The sequence below is a fragment of the Balaenoptera ricei genome, chromosome 4 (assembly GCF_028023285.1).
Source record: "Balaenoptera ricei isolate mBalRic1 chromosome 4, mBalRic1.hap2, whole genome shotgun sequence".
NCBI classification, from domain to species: domain Eukaryota; kingdom Metazoa; phylum Chordata; class Mammalia; order Artiodactyla; family Balaenopteridae; genus Balaenoptera; species Balaenoptera ricei.
Window position 1 is genome coordinate 139,694,499 of NC_082642.1, and position 14,256 is coordinate 139,708,754.

General features: G+C 35.1%; 1 pseudogene; it reads left to right on the forward strand.

The window, feature by feature from the left end:
• Nucleotides 1-1,220: 1,220 nt before the first annotated feature.
• LOC132364436 (protein downstream neighbor of Son-like) lies at nucleotides 1,221-7,600 on the forward strand (annotated as a pseudogene).
• Nucleotides 7,601-14,256: the final 6,656 nt, after the last annotated feature.

Consider the following 14,256-nt stretch of genomic DNA (forward strand, 5'->3'; position numbering starts at 1 on the left):
CCTTGAATTTATCTCCAAATATATTTTCCTCTTGTCTACCCAACCATTATGCCATGCTGAAATCCTAGATCTTATCATTACCAGTAATAACACCTTCCAGAGTATCCAAATGTCCCAAACTTAAGGCTGCACTCATGACTTTCCAGTACTCTAACCCTGTAGTATTTCAATTCCAGAGGTTTTTGGGTGAAAATGCAGTCACACTCAAACACATGAAAGTACAATAATTCTTAGCTGTCTTCCTCCCCACTTGATTGAATGATGAACCATCTATTGTCCTGTGTAAGGAGAGGTGCTCTTGTGTACAGGATACAGTGTATGTTTGATTATTTGATCATATTACATATGCAATTGTTCCTTTGTACTTTTTCATGATTGACTATTTCAGCTTTATTGAATTAGTCCTGTCAATGTACAAGCCAGTACATGAAAAGAAGAAAAAGCAAATCCTTCCAATGATCCTATATCTCATTCAACTATGACTCATTTCTCTGCTCATTTTTACAGCTATAATATTCTATTCTTTCTTGAATCCACACTAAACAGGCTTTTGTCACCACCATTCCTCTCAAGCAGCTATTAACCTCTAAATGTTGAATCCAATCATCATATCTCAGAAGTCATCTTACTTAGCCTGTGAGCAACATTTGAAACAGCTGATTCTCCCAGTTAAGGGAATAAAACCATTTATAACAAGATGCCTGTGTTCAAAGCTGCCTTGTGGTTCAAGATATTCCTGTTCAATTACCACTGCATTGTGGCACAAGATTTATTTTCCAAATTACCTTTCCAAGTCCTCTTATGGCATGAGATCTGTCTAATTGTGTTCTACGGCACAACATAACTCTGCCCACAAGCTCACCTGTATTAAAAGAAACCTCTCCCCAGACAGTAAATAAGACCCATCAAACTACAATGAAGTGTAATCTTGTAAAGAGACCCTTCATTAATTCCTCATAACTACTGTGTCAGAGACTGCCAAGTATTTCTTGGTTACCTGCTATTCATGAGCAGATAGGATAAAAATCTTTCTCAGCTTTTCTGTGCAATTAGTTCAGTGCCAGATGACTGCATTCTGGTCAGGATTGTGTGGGAAAAAGTAGAGTTGACCCTTGAACAACATGGGCTTGAACTGTGTGGGTCCAGTTTTAAGCTGATTTTTTTCAATAAATGTATATATTACTACACTATGCAAGGTTGGTTGAATCTGTGAATGTGGAATGACAGGTACAGAGAGCTAACAATGGGACTTATATATCTGAGGATTTTAGATGTGGGGAGGTCCTAGAGGTACCGCTGCAGGTACTGAGGGAAAGCTGTATTTGGAACCCTTCAGTCCTGGGCATAAAGACCCCTACATGCTATTCTGTTATGTCTCTCCTTCTGTGAAGGCTACCTAGGTCATGTGTCTAAATGACAGCAAAACAGAATGACAGGAGATAAGAACACAGTGCCATTTCTTGGAGAGTCATGCAACATGTACTGAACTGTGATCTAAGAAAAAAAAAATATTGTAAGACACAGAGATATGGGATTTAATTCAGTAGCCAAATATAAATATATATAAAATTTCTTACTTTTCTCCCATGTTGACACACATATCATCTGAAATTCTGCTCTTGGAATCCTGATTAGCAGCTGCAAATTGAAATAACCAAAACTTAATTCTTGACTTTCACTTTTTCCAAATAATAGGTTGGTCTCACAGTGTTGCCTCATTTTATGTGCAATTTAGGCCAAAAATCTTGAGTCAGTCTTGACTCTTTTCTTGTGCTCGCATGCTATATCTAGCATAACCGATTTCTTTGAGCTAAAACTTACAATATTTATAATCTCTATCCAAACACTTTTCCTTCCCATTGTTAGCACCCTAACCATATTACCTCTTATCTAGAACTTCGCAATGACCTTCTAACTGATGTTTGTTTTGAATGCATCATACTTCTGACTGGATCTCTACAGTGAATTTTCATCTTTTCAGACAAGCCAAACCATGTACCACAATGTTCATTGCAGCTCTATTTACAATAGCCAGGACATGGAAGCAACCTAAGTGTCCATCGACAGATGAGTGGATAAAGAAGATGTGGCACATATATACGATGGAATATTACTCAGCCATAAAAAGAAACAAAACTGAGTTATTTGTAGTGAGGTGGATGGACCTAGAGTCTGCCATACAGAGTGAAGTAAGTCAGAAAGGGAAAAACAAACACCGTATGCTAACACATATATGTGGCATCTAAAAAAGAAAAAAAAAAATGGTTCTGAAGAACCTAGGGGCAAGACAGGAATAAAAACGCAGACATAGCAAATTAACTTGAGGACACGGGGAAGGGGAAGGGTGAGCTGGGATGAAGTGAGAGAGTGGCATGGGCATATATACACTACCAAATGTAAAATAGATAGCTAGTGGGAAGAAGCCACATAGCACAGGGAGATCAGTTCTGTGCTTCGTGACCACCTAGAGGGCTGGGATAGGGAGGGTGGGAGGGAGATGCAAGAGGGAGAAGATATGGGGATATATATATATGTAGAGCTGATTCACTTTGTTATAAAGCAGAAACTAACATACCATTGTAAAGCAGTCATACTCCAATAAAGATGTTAAAAAAATAATAATAAAATAAAGTTAAAAAAAATGGAAAATGGGGAATAGTAAAGAAAATAAGAAACATTTAATAAAAATGGCATATCGTCTTGGAATTTTAAGTATATAAGCCCAAACTAAGCTATACAAATATACAAATTTTAAAAATTCAAATTTTAAATATGATGGAGTTTTAAAGCAAAAATTAAAAACAATATATAAGAGGAATTCTGCAAGAACAAAACCATCGTAGAAGGAAACAAATGAAAAATGGATTTAATTATGTGAGTCTGACTGTTATCTGGGTGTGAGGCAGAGGTGCAGATAGGAACAGGAATGGCACACCTATAATGGGTCTTGAAAATGTTCTACAGGAGAGACTGTTATACTTGTGAGACTAACTGAACATGTCTGAGAGATAAAAGTCTTACTATCTCCCAAGCTCTCCAAGGAAACTTTGGCAATGATAGTCACATTTCTCTTAAGGCATACAAAGAGACAGTGAGGGAAAAGGCATAAATAAAGTTTAGGACTGAGATATCCAAAAATATCCCCTGTCCCAGACATGTTGAAAAGAACATTAGAGTCATAGAAAAGCAAGGTACCTTAACTGTAGATTTGGCAACATGATTAATACTACCATTATGTAAGGGGGTTTGGTGACCTGTAGTGAAGTGAAATGATTAAGTTAGGAAATCTAGGAGACAGAATAGGTCAAATGCAAGTACAATTTATAATTCCCCCATCTTCAAACACTTACCAAATTACACTCTGAGAAGGCTTATAGGTCTTTTAAGTTAAATCTCACTGCAGATTACAGGAACACATAATACACCTGCTATTCTAGATAAAAAATATCAACTGGATATTGCAGGTAGGGAAACCCAGAGAGAGGAACACAAGACAGATGAAGACTTAAAGTTTTAGGGTCAGTATCCTTTATGCCTAAAATTATATTAATTTTGAATATGAGTTTGAGAGGGTACCTACTATTACTGTCAAAAGATGGAGGAAAACTTTCAAACGAGAAGTAAAATAGCACTTGTGTTAGAGCATCTCAGAGACACATCTACATGGGATAAGTGTATAAACAAAAGTTTCTGAGTTGAAAATGAATTACTGGAAATCACATGATTTGTTACTGGAGAAAATTAAATGCTCAAGATTTGGCAAGAAATGGTAGCATCTGTACAGCTCAGAGGGAAGATTACTGATTTTTTTTCACTTATGTGAAATTTGGTCCCATCCACCTATAGACTTCTATATTCCTATTATATATTCTTTCCGTAGCTCATTATTGGGAGAAGTAAAAATGGAACTGTCACACTGGTGGGTGTTTCAGGGTTCACACTGTAGGGCAACTCCCTCTATTTCAGGGAAGATTTAAGAGATGTATAAAAAAGCCCTGGACTTGTCCCCAGTCACTGTCATAGATCTATGGATTGTGATCTGCAGCTCCTGCTTTATGTGGGACTGTTGGATTTAGGGAAGTTTTGAGAATTCCTTCTTGCTTTCATTCTCCATCTTTTATAGCCCCAAACTTGAATATCTCCAGCCTTAAATTTTATGCAAATTATACACTTCCTGAAAATAAAGTTTATAACACTAGATGTTCAAAGATCATGCAAACATATTAATATTACAGTAATAGACAAATTACCCAAAATGATGAAAAATACTAATTTTGATATTGGATGGCAGTTTACCAAATGAGTCGATAATATGCCAGTTATATAACCAGAATTAAGGTATCTGCTGGTATTTCTGTTTCATGTGTGTCCCCAAATTCAGAGACTTAATAAATGGATAAATTTGAACTCTTGAGAAAATTTCTTTTTTAAACATCTTCAGGCTTATTCATATTCACACTATATAGAGTAAAATGGGGTGGGAGTTAACAGGCAGAGTTGTTTGCCCAAAATACTGAGTCATGAAAACACTCATCATTTGATAACAGCTGTTAAATCTTACTGCTGAACAGCTGGAATATGTCAAGGAACAAAGCAGACAAATCTCCCGCTCTCGTGGGGCTCAGGATTTAATGGCTTGTTTGTGTGTGACGAAAGGAGGAATAAACCAGTTTATCTAGCTACACTTAATTCAAATAATGATCGTAGCCTGACTAATCCAAGGGGATTATAAAATCTGCAAGGGTTTTTTGTTTGTTTGTTTTTCAATTGCTACGTGGCGTACCTGCAGAAAGTAATAAAAATCTTAAGTGTATGGTTTGATGTTTGATATATACCCATGTAATTCCCCCCGCATCAAAATACATAACATTTTAAGCACTTCAGAATCCTATCTTGTGATCCCTCTACAGTGCTATCAATTCCCCTGGTAAAGATGACTATTTTTATTTCTATCACTGGTGATTAGTTATGCCTGATGTGGGATTTCTTACTTTTGTTCATTCCAGGTTGTATTTGTGAGATCCATCAGTGTTTTACATGTAGCTATTTTTGCTAAGCCTTTAGCCTCCCTGCTACTTCTTTCTGCTGTAATTCTTGGTAATTCTTCATCTAGCATACAAGTCGTTTACAGGTAAGCAAATATTTGAAGGAAGGAGAGCTGGCACAGTTTGAGATTAAGTTCATCAATGTTTCCTCCTCTCCATGATTCTATCCTCTAGATTTAGCTGCTTTGTCTACCATGAACTCAAATCTCAGATTCCTCATCCCATTTCTCTCATCTGCAACTCAAGTTTCTCCCTTTTCTGGATTTTCTTCCACCATTATACAGACATACATGGATGTCTTTTACAATGAAATCTATCACAACCACATGTGCATGCATGCATGCTCTCATGCCAAACATCTCTCTTCCTTCACATTTCTCTCCAGCTATTTATCCATTTCCTTATTTCTTTCACCCAAATCTCTGGTTTATCACCGCCTTTCTCTTCTTATCCCACTTCATTCCACACCATTTCACTCAAACTGCTTTTATCCATATCACTAATGACACTTATACTGCTGAATTTTGTGTTTGCTAGTCTGTAAACATCTTCAGCTAGTCAGCATTTGACGCAATTTTTAATTTCCTCTATACCAAAAGGTTCTTCTTTCGGCTTTGACGTCACATTGATCTTATATGTATTTTTAAGATTTCTTTATCCACTGAGTGGACCACTGACTATAAAGAATAAAGAATAAAAGGAGAGACCCATGTCAGGTGACTATTACAGCAATCCATAAGTGACTGTCTTGCACTTAGGTGCAAAGAAGGATAGAGAGATAAACACACATAATCAGGACATGTTTTCTAATTAGAATAGAAATTAAAGACACTATAGGCTGGTGAGGTAAAGGAAATAATGTCTCAAAATGGCTTTATTTTTAGATATGATAATTGGCTGAGTGTGGGTACAGTTATCCAAAATGAGCATTTGCCAAGAGAGATCTGTGAAAAATTAAAATTTCTCATTTAAGTATGTCAAGTAGTGGATAGGATATACAAGTTTTACAGAGTTTGATATATAAATGTGAAGTCCTTGGAATATAACATGAGCCATAGGGAAGGACTTTTGGAAAGAAAATAGACAGCAAAAAAAAAGGGGGAAACAGGATTGAGCCCTCCCTTTTCCCAATATTTACAAATAGATCTCAGAAGATTAAACAGTTACTGAATTGCTCCAGACTTCACAGACATCCTTCTCCAAATCTGATATTCCATCTTCAAGTACTGAGTTACCTGTGGACTGAAGCATTAAAACTTGACTCCTTTTCACTCCTTCTCAACCCTTTTCCTAGGCAGATCATTTGAAAGCATAGGAAGTAGCTCGAGGTCTTGTCCAGCTTTGTAGGGCAACAGAGTTATTGGGTTGGCCAAAAAGTTCGTTTGGGTTTTTCCATACCATCTTAACGGAAAAACCCGAATGAACGTTTTGGCTAACCCAATAGTTTGTTTCAACGTAAACAGAATCCCAAACTCCCACAGAGCTCCACTGGGCCTTAAGCAGGGCCTTACCTATCAGGTATACCCTCCAATGCCACCTTGCCTTGGCTACCACTGTTCCCTTGTGTTGAAGTTGATAGAAAAATGGCTGGAGAGACAAGACCTTAGTCAAATGATGAAAACCTGCAACACATTTAAATTGGTAACTGGTTTGTATGCTTTACGTCTCTATATAATCTGCTGGAGATGAACTTTGCCCGTGTCTATGCTTGTACCTATCAGTCTACTATCCCATTTCGCACAGCAGGATTAGTAGTAAGTGACATAATCATGACTCTCATATCTCCTGCACCTAGAGGTGTAAGAAGAGCTATGAGAAAATGAAGGTATTGAATTCTCTCTGCCTTTAATAAAAGAAAATGGCTATAAGAAAAAGAAAGCATCTGGAACAAGCTTGGGACACAGGAGGGAGGTGCGAGCATTCAGTGATGAAGGTTAAGTAGATTTTTCTGGCTGGAAGAGATGAGAGTGAAAGATGAAATTTAAGAACAAGCATATTTTCTATCAACCTAAGTAAAGAGAAACATGGATTACAGACCTGAGTCTACCGTGTTGGTGAAAGGGGTCAACACCTTTACATTGCTAAAGTTTTTGATCAACTGTAAGAACTTAATTGCTAACTCAGGTCCATAGGCATGACTTCCACCAACCCTCTTATCCCCTACAGCTTTCCAAGGTGCCACAATACAAATGTTTAAGGCATTAAGTGTAAATATGAAAACACAGGCTCTTTCTGTATATAAAGATTAGTTTGGAGATTGTAAGTCTTATCATGCTTTATTCTCTACATTTTGTGACCATGCTACTCAGATCTTCAGAGAGTGGGTCTTTTTCTGTAGGACTATATACACATGAGCCAACTACAATATTTCATGTCTGCCTGCCAACAGATAAGGTACTGGATAATGAGACTGTTCATAAGAACCTTGCCGACTATGATCTACAACTAAGACGCTGGACCAATTTAGCCAAATACCATCACTGGGGAAATCATCTTTACAGCATTTGGAAATGAGTGACTACATTTATCACTGAAGATCCAAAACACCAAAGTAACCCTAAAAGGAAACTCTGAGGGAAAAAAAGCCTTCTAGCAAGGACATTCATGGTTCTTAAACCACTGACTTTAAAGTTCATTTTGGAAAGGAATATAACAAAAATATTCAAATGTTGTTTATAAACAGTATCTTTTTACATTACCTTTTATTACATGCACTAAGCAATAGGATTAAGGTTTTAAATCAATATTTTCTGTTTTTACTACTTTAAGTTAGATATTCAGATATGAATATAACTCAAACTTAAAAAAAAAAAACCCTCAAATAATGTGAATGAGAATTCTAGATTCCTTACAACTTCATTATAAACTTAGTAGAAAACTAAGTTAACATCAGTTTTACCTTGAAAATGGAAAATTGAGGCTAAATAGTAGCAGTTACCTTATGGTATGATGGCTAATGGCATCAGGGCAAAACTATATTACTTTAACAATTTACTTAAGATTATTAGCAGGTTCTAATTTTATAAAGGTAGAAGACAAATGTAGAGTATCTACTGAGCTCAGTGTTCATAATTCTACCTTAGCTTCTTTCTTTCTGATTTCTAATTCCTATATTCTCAAATATAATAAATTTGTATTTCAACACGTGTTGATTCAGACAAGGTATTATATTACATTAGGTATTATATATATAAGGTATTATATAGGTATTACATAAGGTATTATATAATATACATATACTACCTAAGGGTAATATTGATATATATTATAATAAGGGTTTATACTATATTGTAAGGGTATTATATTCCATATGGAATAGTGTTAAGAGTTGTAAAGTATGCTTAGCTGTCATGGTAAGTAGTGCTTAATGTGTTTATAAATAAAAAACATGAAAAGGAAGGCAAGCGAAGGTAGAATTTTGGTGTCTTGGTAACAAGTATAATAAAATACTTCAAGATCAATAAGCTATCTCCTGAATAAATAGTGGTGGGAAGTTGACTAATATTGTATCAGAAAGGAGGCAACAGGGACTTGTCAACATGGAAGCAACTGGTGATCAACAAATAATGTTGGGGGCTTCCCTGGTGGCGCAGTGGTTGAGAATCTGCCTGCCAATGCAGGGGACACGGGTTCGAGCCCTGGTCTGGGAGGATCCCACATGCCGCGGAGCAACTGGGCCCGTGAGCCACAATTACTGAGCGTGCGCGTCTGGAGCCTGTGCTCCGCAACAACAGAGGCCGCGATAGTGAGAGGCCCACGCACCGCGATGAAGAGTGGCCCCCGCTTGCCGCAACTAGAGAAAGCTCTCGCACAGAAGCGAAGACCCAACACAACCAAAAATAAATAAATAAATAAATAAATAAATAAATAAATAAATAAACTCCATTCTCTAAAAAAAAAAGAAAGAAAGAAAGAAAGAAATAATGTTGGTGGCAAGGGAACGATGAAACTCAAAGTACAGTAGCTTGAGAAGAGAATGAGTTTGAAAAAAATGAGACTACTTAAAACAACTCTTTGAAGAAGTTTGTTTGAGGACAGGTGAGGAAACAGTTACATTTAATTCTTCGGCATTTTGAAAAACAACGATACAATGAGAGACAGTTCTGGAGTAATACAACATGAAAATGAGGAAGGAAATTTATTATTAAAGCAGAATGTTAAGATAGACTGAGAATGGAGACTTTTAGGGTACATCTACCTGTATAAGGAGGGGGAAAAACATTTTGTAGGACTTTTTTTTCTCTGTAGGGAAAAGAAATTGGCTTTTTTTTTTTTTTTTTTTTACCTGACCTGCACTATGTAATTCTTTAGAAGAGCTGCCTGTCTTGGCTAAAATAAGCCTTATGATTAAGTTATTCATTGATAGACTTTTGGGAGCAACATCCAAGTTGATTCTTAAAAGTCCTAAATCAAATAGAAACAGTGATTCTGACAAGGAGATGTCTCGAAATAGTGCACAATTCTCTGACACTCCGTAATTCTTTCCACCCCATCCCAGCTCCTAGAAATTAGCCACAGTTCTGAAAGACAACAGGCTCAGATGATAATCCCATTAAGGTTACAAAAGAAGAAAAAGAGAAAAAAAATCAGACAAATCAGTAATCCATCAATCAGTCAGGATAAGTTGTGGCTTACAGTTAAGTTTCCTATTTTATGTATCTTCTTTTTTATTACTCAGAATCAGTGATGGGCAAGGATCTGGGTATTTCTCCTTGCCTTGACTAGGTATTCTTTTTCTGAGATGAATTTTTCACTGAGGTTGACTTTTGAATGCAAGTGGTTTACACTCACATTTTCCTAAGCGTTTTTTGGCTGTTAGATGTATTTAGGATTTGTTTTCTTTACAATGATGGTATTTGATTCACATTTTAAGCTTGTTGGCCTGAAACAGATAAAGGCAAACCTGCCTACTGAGGTTAATATTGCCTGCGTGACATGAAGTGTCTCCATGCAAAATTATAGGCCAGCCACATTCTATACTGAATTTTGAAGTAAAATAACAAGATACGATGTGGTCATGTTTCATCACCTGTTCACAAATGTCCCTTTTGGATTTTGAGGCAAGGGGTGGCTGATTAAGGACAGAATCACATTTGAAGAACCTGATGTTACAGATGTCTATGTTTTTAATGTATCTGTATTCATTATTGGCTTGATTAGTGATTTTCCCATTTCATTGTTACAAACATTAACTAGATCTCATATTGCATTTCTAGATTTTCATATTTTGAAGTGATGTCTCAATAGATTTTGTTGTTGTTGCTGTTTGTTTTTCCTTTAACCATAGAAAATGTTCCTACTTAGGAGCAAAATGAAAAAAACAAATCAAAGCTCCCTCATGCTCAGGAATGAGCCGATTATTTGTTGTAATTCTGAACAAATAGGAATGATCATTTAAACAGTGTTTCAAATGTCTGAAAGGAACATTAGCATTCAAACTAAAACCATAGCATTTTAATATTCTCATCAGGGCTGATGAGTTAATAAAAATGGGTCATTAGAAAATAACTAGCTAGGCCTCTCATTAAGGCACAAATAGGCCAAAATAATATTAATGTCTTCCACATTTGCCTAATATTCATGGAGACAATAGTAGTCAAGCACCGACCTCTTTCCTATGTTATTAAATTTTCCTAATTGTATATATATTGTATGTGTATGTGTTGATATAAAACACGGGGGAGAGAGAAAATGTAGGAGGCAGAAAATGAATTCACAGTCAGTCGTGTGATTGCGTAAAACTGGGGTCACTGGCTCTTAGCAAGTCAAATGGACATTGTCAGGGCTTTTCTAATTTGACTTAGCAGCAGACCTCTTACCCCATCTCAGATCACACTGTTCCCTGGGGGCACAGTCCTTACACCCTCCGGATTGTCCAGCTGCCCCTCTAGCTGCTCCTTCTTCGTATCATCTTTGCCTTCATCCCTGCACCAACTAGAAAACTGAGTTATCCTTGATGATGCTTTGTCCTTCATCCCGCACATCCAATAAACACAAGTCCTTGGAGATTCTCTTTAATAATCTACAGTTCTCATCTACTTTTCTTTATTCCACTGTTTTGGCCCAAATCACCAAATTCTGTGGTCTGGACACTATAATTGCTGTTTTTTTTACTGGCTTCCACCAATGAATTCACACTTCTAGCTACACACCATCAATATTTACTGAGCAAACATGTATGTTTATCACCCTTGTGCATATTACAGTAAAAGAGCTTCTCATTACTTTAAAATAATAATTTTTAAAGTAATCTATTACATGGCTACCATCCCATGCCATGTACCTTCCCAGTGTGTTTTCACCCTTGTCACACATTTGTATTCCATGATATAGTCTTTCAGATATTCCTTATGAGAAAATATGGTATGTTTTTTCTGGACTCAGCATGCTTTACTTACTGTCTTAGTCTTTCTATATTTCTATTCCGGTTAACTCTAATTTGTCATTTCAGTATCTGCTTAAAAGTTACTTTACAATTAAGCATTTAATGACTTTTAAAACTGACTGAGTAGCCAGAGTATATGGATTCATAACATGCTGCATTTTATGTTTTTAAAAATTTATAACATACTTAATAATTTACTTGACTGCCTATCACAGTAAAGTATATGCTCTAGGAAATAAGGGATGAGATGTCTTGTACACTAATATATCTATAGCGTTTCTTTATTGCTTGCTAAATAGATGGTCAAATGGTCATAAATGAATTAATTATTAAATGATTTAATACCTCTTACCTTATAATTCACTTGATTTTTGGAAAATATGGAAATGCAATTGATGTTAGACCTCCAAATGAATTAATAACTGTTCTTTATGGTAAGAAGTATCTTTTATTCCATAAAAACCCCCATTTATTGTGTTAAGATCTTAGAATAAGGTAGATGATTATTGTTTTAAAAAATCAATAAAACACTCTAAGAGTATGTATAAGGGCATCGGTTAAGCATTCTGGAATGAACATACCAGTTTACAGCTGCTCTTTTAAAAACAAACTTACACAAAATGAGTGGGTTTAAACAATAAATAAACTCAAATACCAAGAAAATGAGAAAAGGAAAACAACAACAAGCTTTGGAAACAGGAAAGTATAGGGCTAATAAATAAATAAACAAATAAATAAATAATATTATGCAAAAAAAGTGAATAACGCTGAAATTCTCAGAATGGCTCAGGAATTTGATGAGCCAAGTAGCCAAGTACCTCTGAAATTTTGGGGTGCCTGTGAAGGTGACAGCAGGAGAAATCATATGAAATCTGTAAAAAACAGAAAATAGACTCATGATACTCTTTACCATCCTTTTCAACTGGTAAATTACCCTTTGCCCCTTGAAGAGTAAACTGTAAATTTCCTCTTTGGAGACACTGAAACAGAAAAACTTAGAAGGGATCCTAAGACACAGTGGAGATTAAAGATGCTATGCTTTAAACATGGAAATAATTATAAAGTTTATGTTCAGAATACAGGTGAGACTTCCTCCCATGACCCTTTCTCCCACTGTGAGAACATGGTAGCCAGGCTTAAAATCTCATGCAAGAGACCGAAGAATTGCTTTCTGGTAATAATTAGCTTTCTAAGAGAAAAAAAAAAAAAAAAGTGCAGAAATACTGCTCTTTGAGATGTCCTTTTATATAAAGGTCTGGAAAGATCACAGTAAAATTAAAAATCAACAAACTCTGTTAACCCAAATAGAACTTCCAATTAGCTAAGATACAGTCTTATTCTTTAATATGAAGGTAGAACCCAGTCTCACCAGACATTGGCAGAAAACCTTTAACATGAAACACAGATACCAGAGCAAGCAGACACACATAAAAAAGAAAGAAAATTCAGGGAAAAGAAAAAAGGCAAAATTATAGTTAATTAAATAATATTAATGTACCACAAAATGAATACTAATTAGATTATCCATGCAAAACACCAATAGATTCTACAAAGAAACAGTAGGAGAACTTGAATAGTACTTTCTCCAAGAAATAGACAAAATTGCTAAACTAGCTGGAAGTACTAAGTGGAGAGTTATACTTCTGGTGGAAAGTTAAGATATATTTTATTGTATATACACAGAAAACTAAGCAAAGAGTAAATGAGACTATTATTAATTTAGAGAAAACACAATCTACACATAAGGGAATAAAATCATAATATGATATTTACATCTATAAGTATTAACTATGTGTTCTTTACAATGTTATCATGTAATACTGAAGTAGCACAAAATTATGATACAATTATATCAAAAAATATATGAGGAATTGTGTACATGTGGGGAGAGAGATGAGGGAGCTAGCTGTATTTTTCCTTAGTGAAAACTCAGTTTCCCTTAGTAGAAATATTCCAAAAGAGACAAACCAAAAAACAGTAAGATACACTTTTTGAGAAATAGAAACAAATTCAGAAAGAGGTTAGCTAAAGATTATAAAGCCTTTACCTCTGGAAAATGTGAATTAGGTGAGAGATGTGAGAATGTTATTGTTTTCCAGTATCTGGTAAAACTCTTTATTTTAATTATGAAAATTTGCATCTCTAGTACAAACATTTACAAACAAACCAAAAAACTTCATGCCCAGGTATTCTAAAAAACCTTGTGTACAGAAGCGTATCACCCCAAGCTTTTACTCTACTCCTGACTAAATACATGATTACTCAGGTAAGGAAACTAATGAGAATTCTCTTTGAATACTGTGCATTAGATTTTTTTATGTATTTATTTCTCTGAAATTATTTTCAGTAAATAATAGCGACAATTAAAATTATATTTTAAAATGTTTTATTAAAATATATTTTTATATCTACATACATATAAAAAATACAATGAAATGAATTAAGTTATTATTTCCTAATACAATTACATGTAATTATATTCAATTTTGATGGTGGTGTGGTGACACAGAAGCATGCATAACCTGGTGCTTTGAATATAAAGCAAGAAATTTAAAGCAAGATAACATTTCCTTTGTCCTATAACCTCTTTGGCAAATACACCAATATGCATGAAACAAGTTTTATCCAAAATGTTTGTGAATATTATAGGATATGTTTTATTATAATTTGTGTAATTCTGATTGTCATTTATAATGGAAAATTTGGAAATGACAAAAATGCTTTTAAAATGTGAAAATCATATTGGCAAACAAGGTTGATATATATGACAAAATTGCACACATTTATTAAAAACAATATGTTCAAACAAATTTACTGACTTTGGGA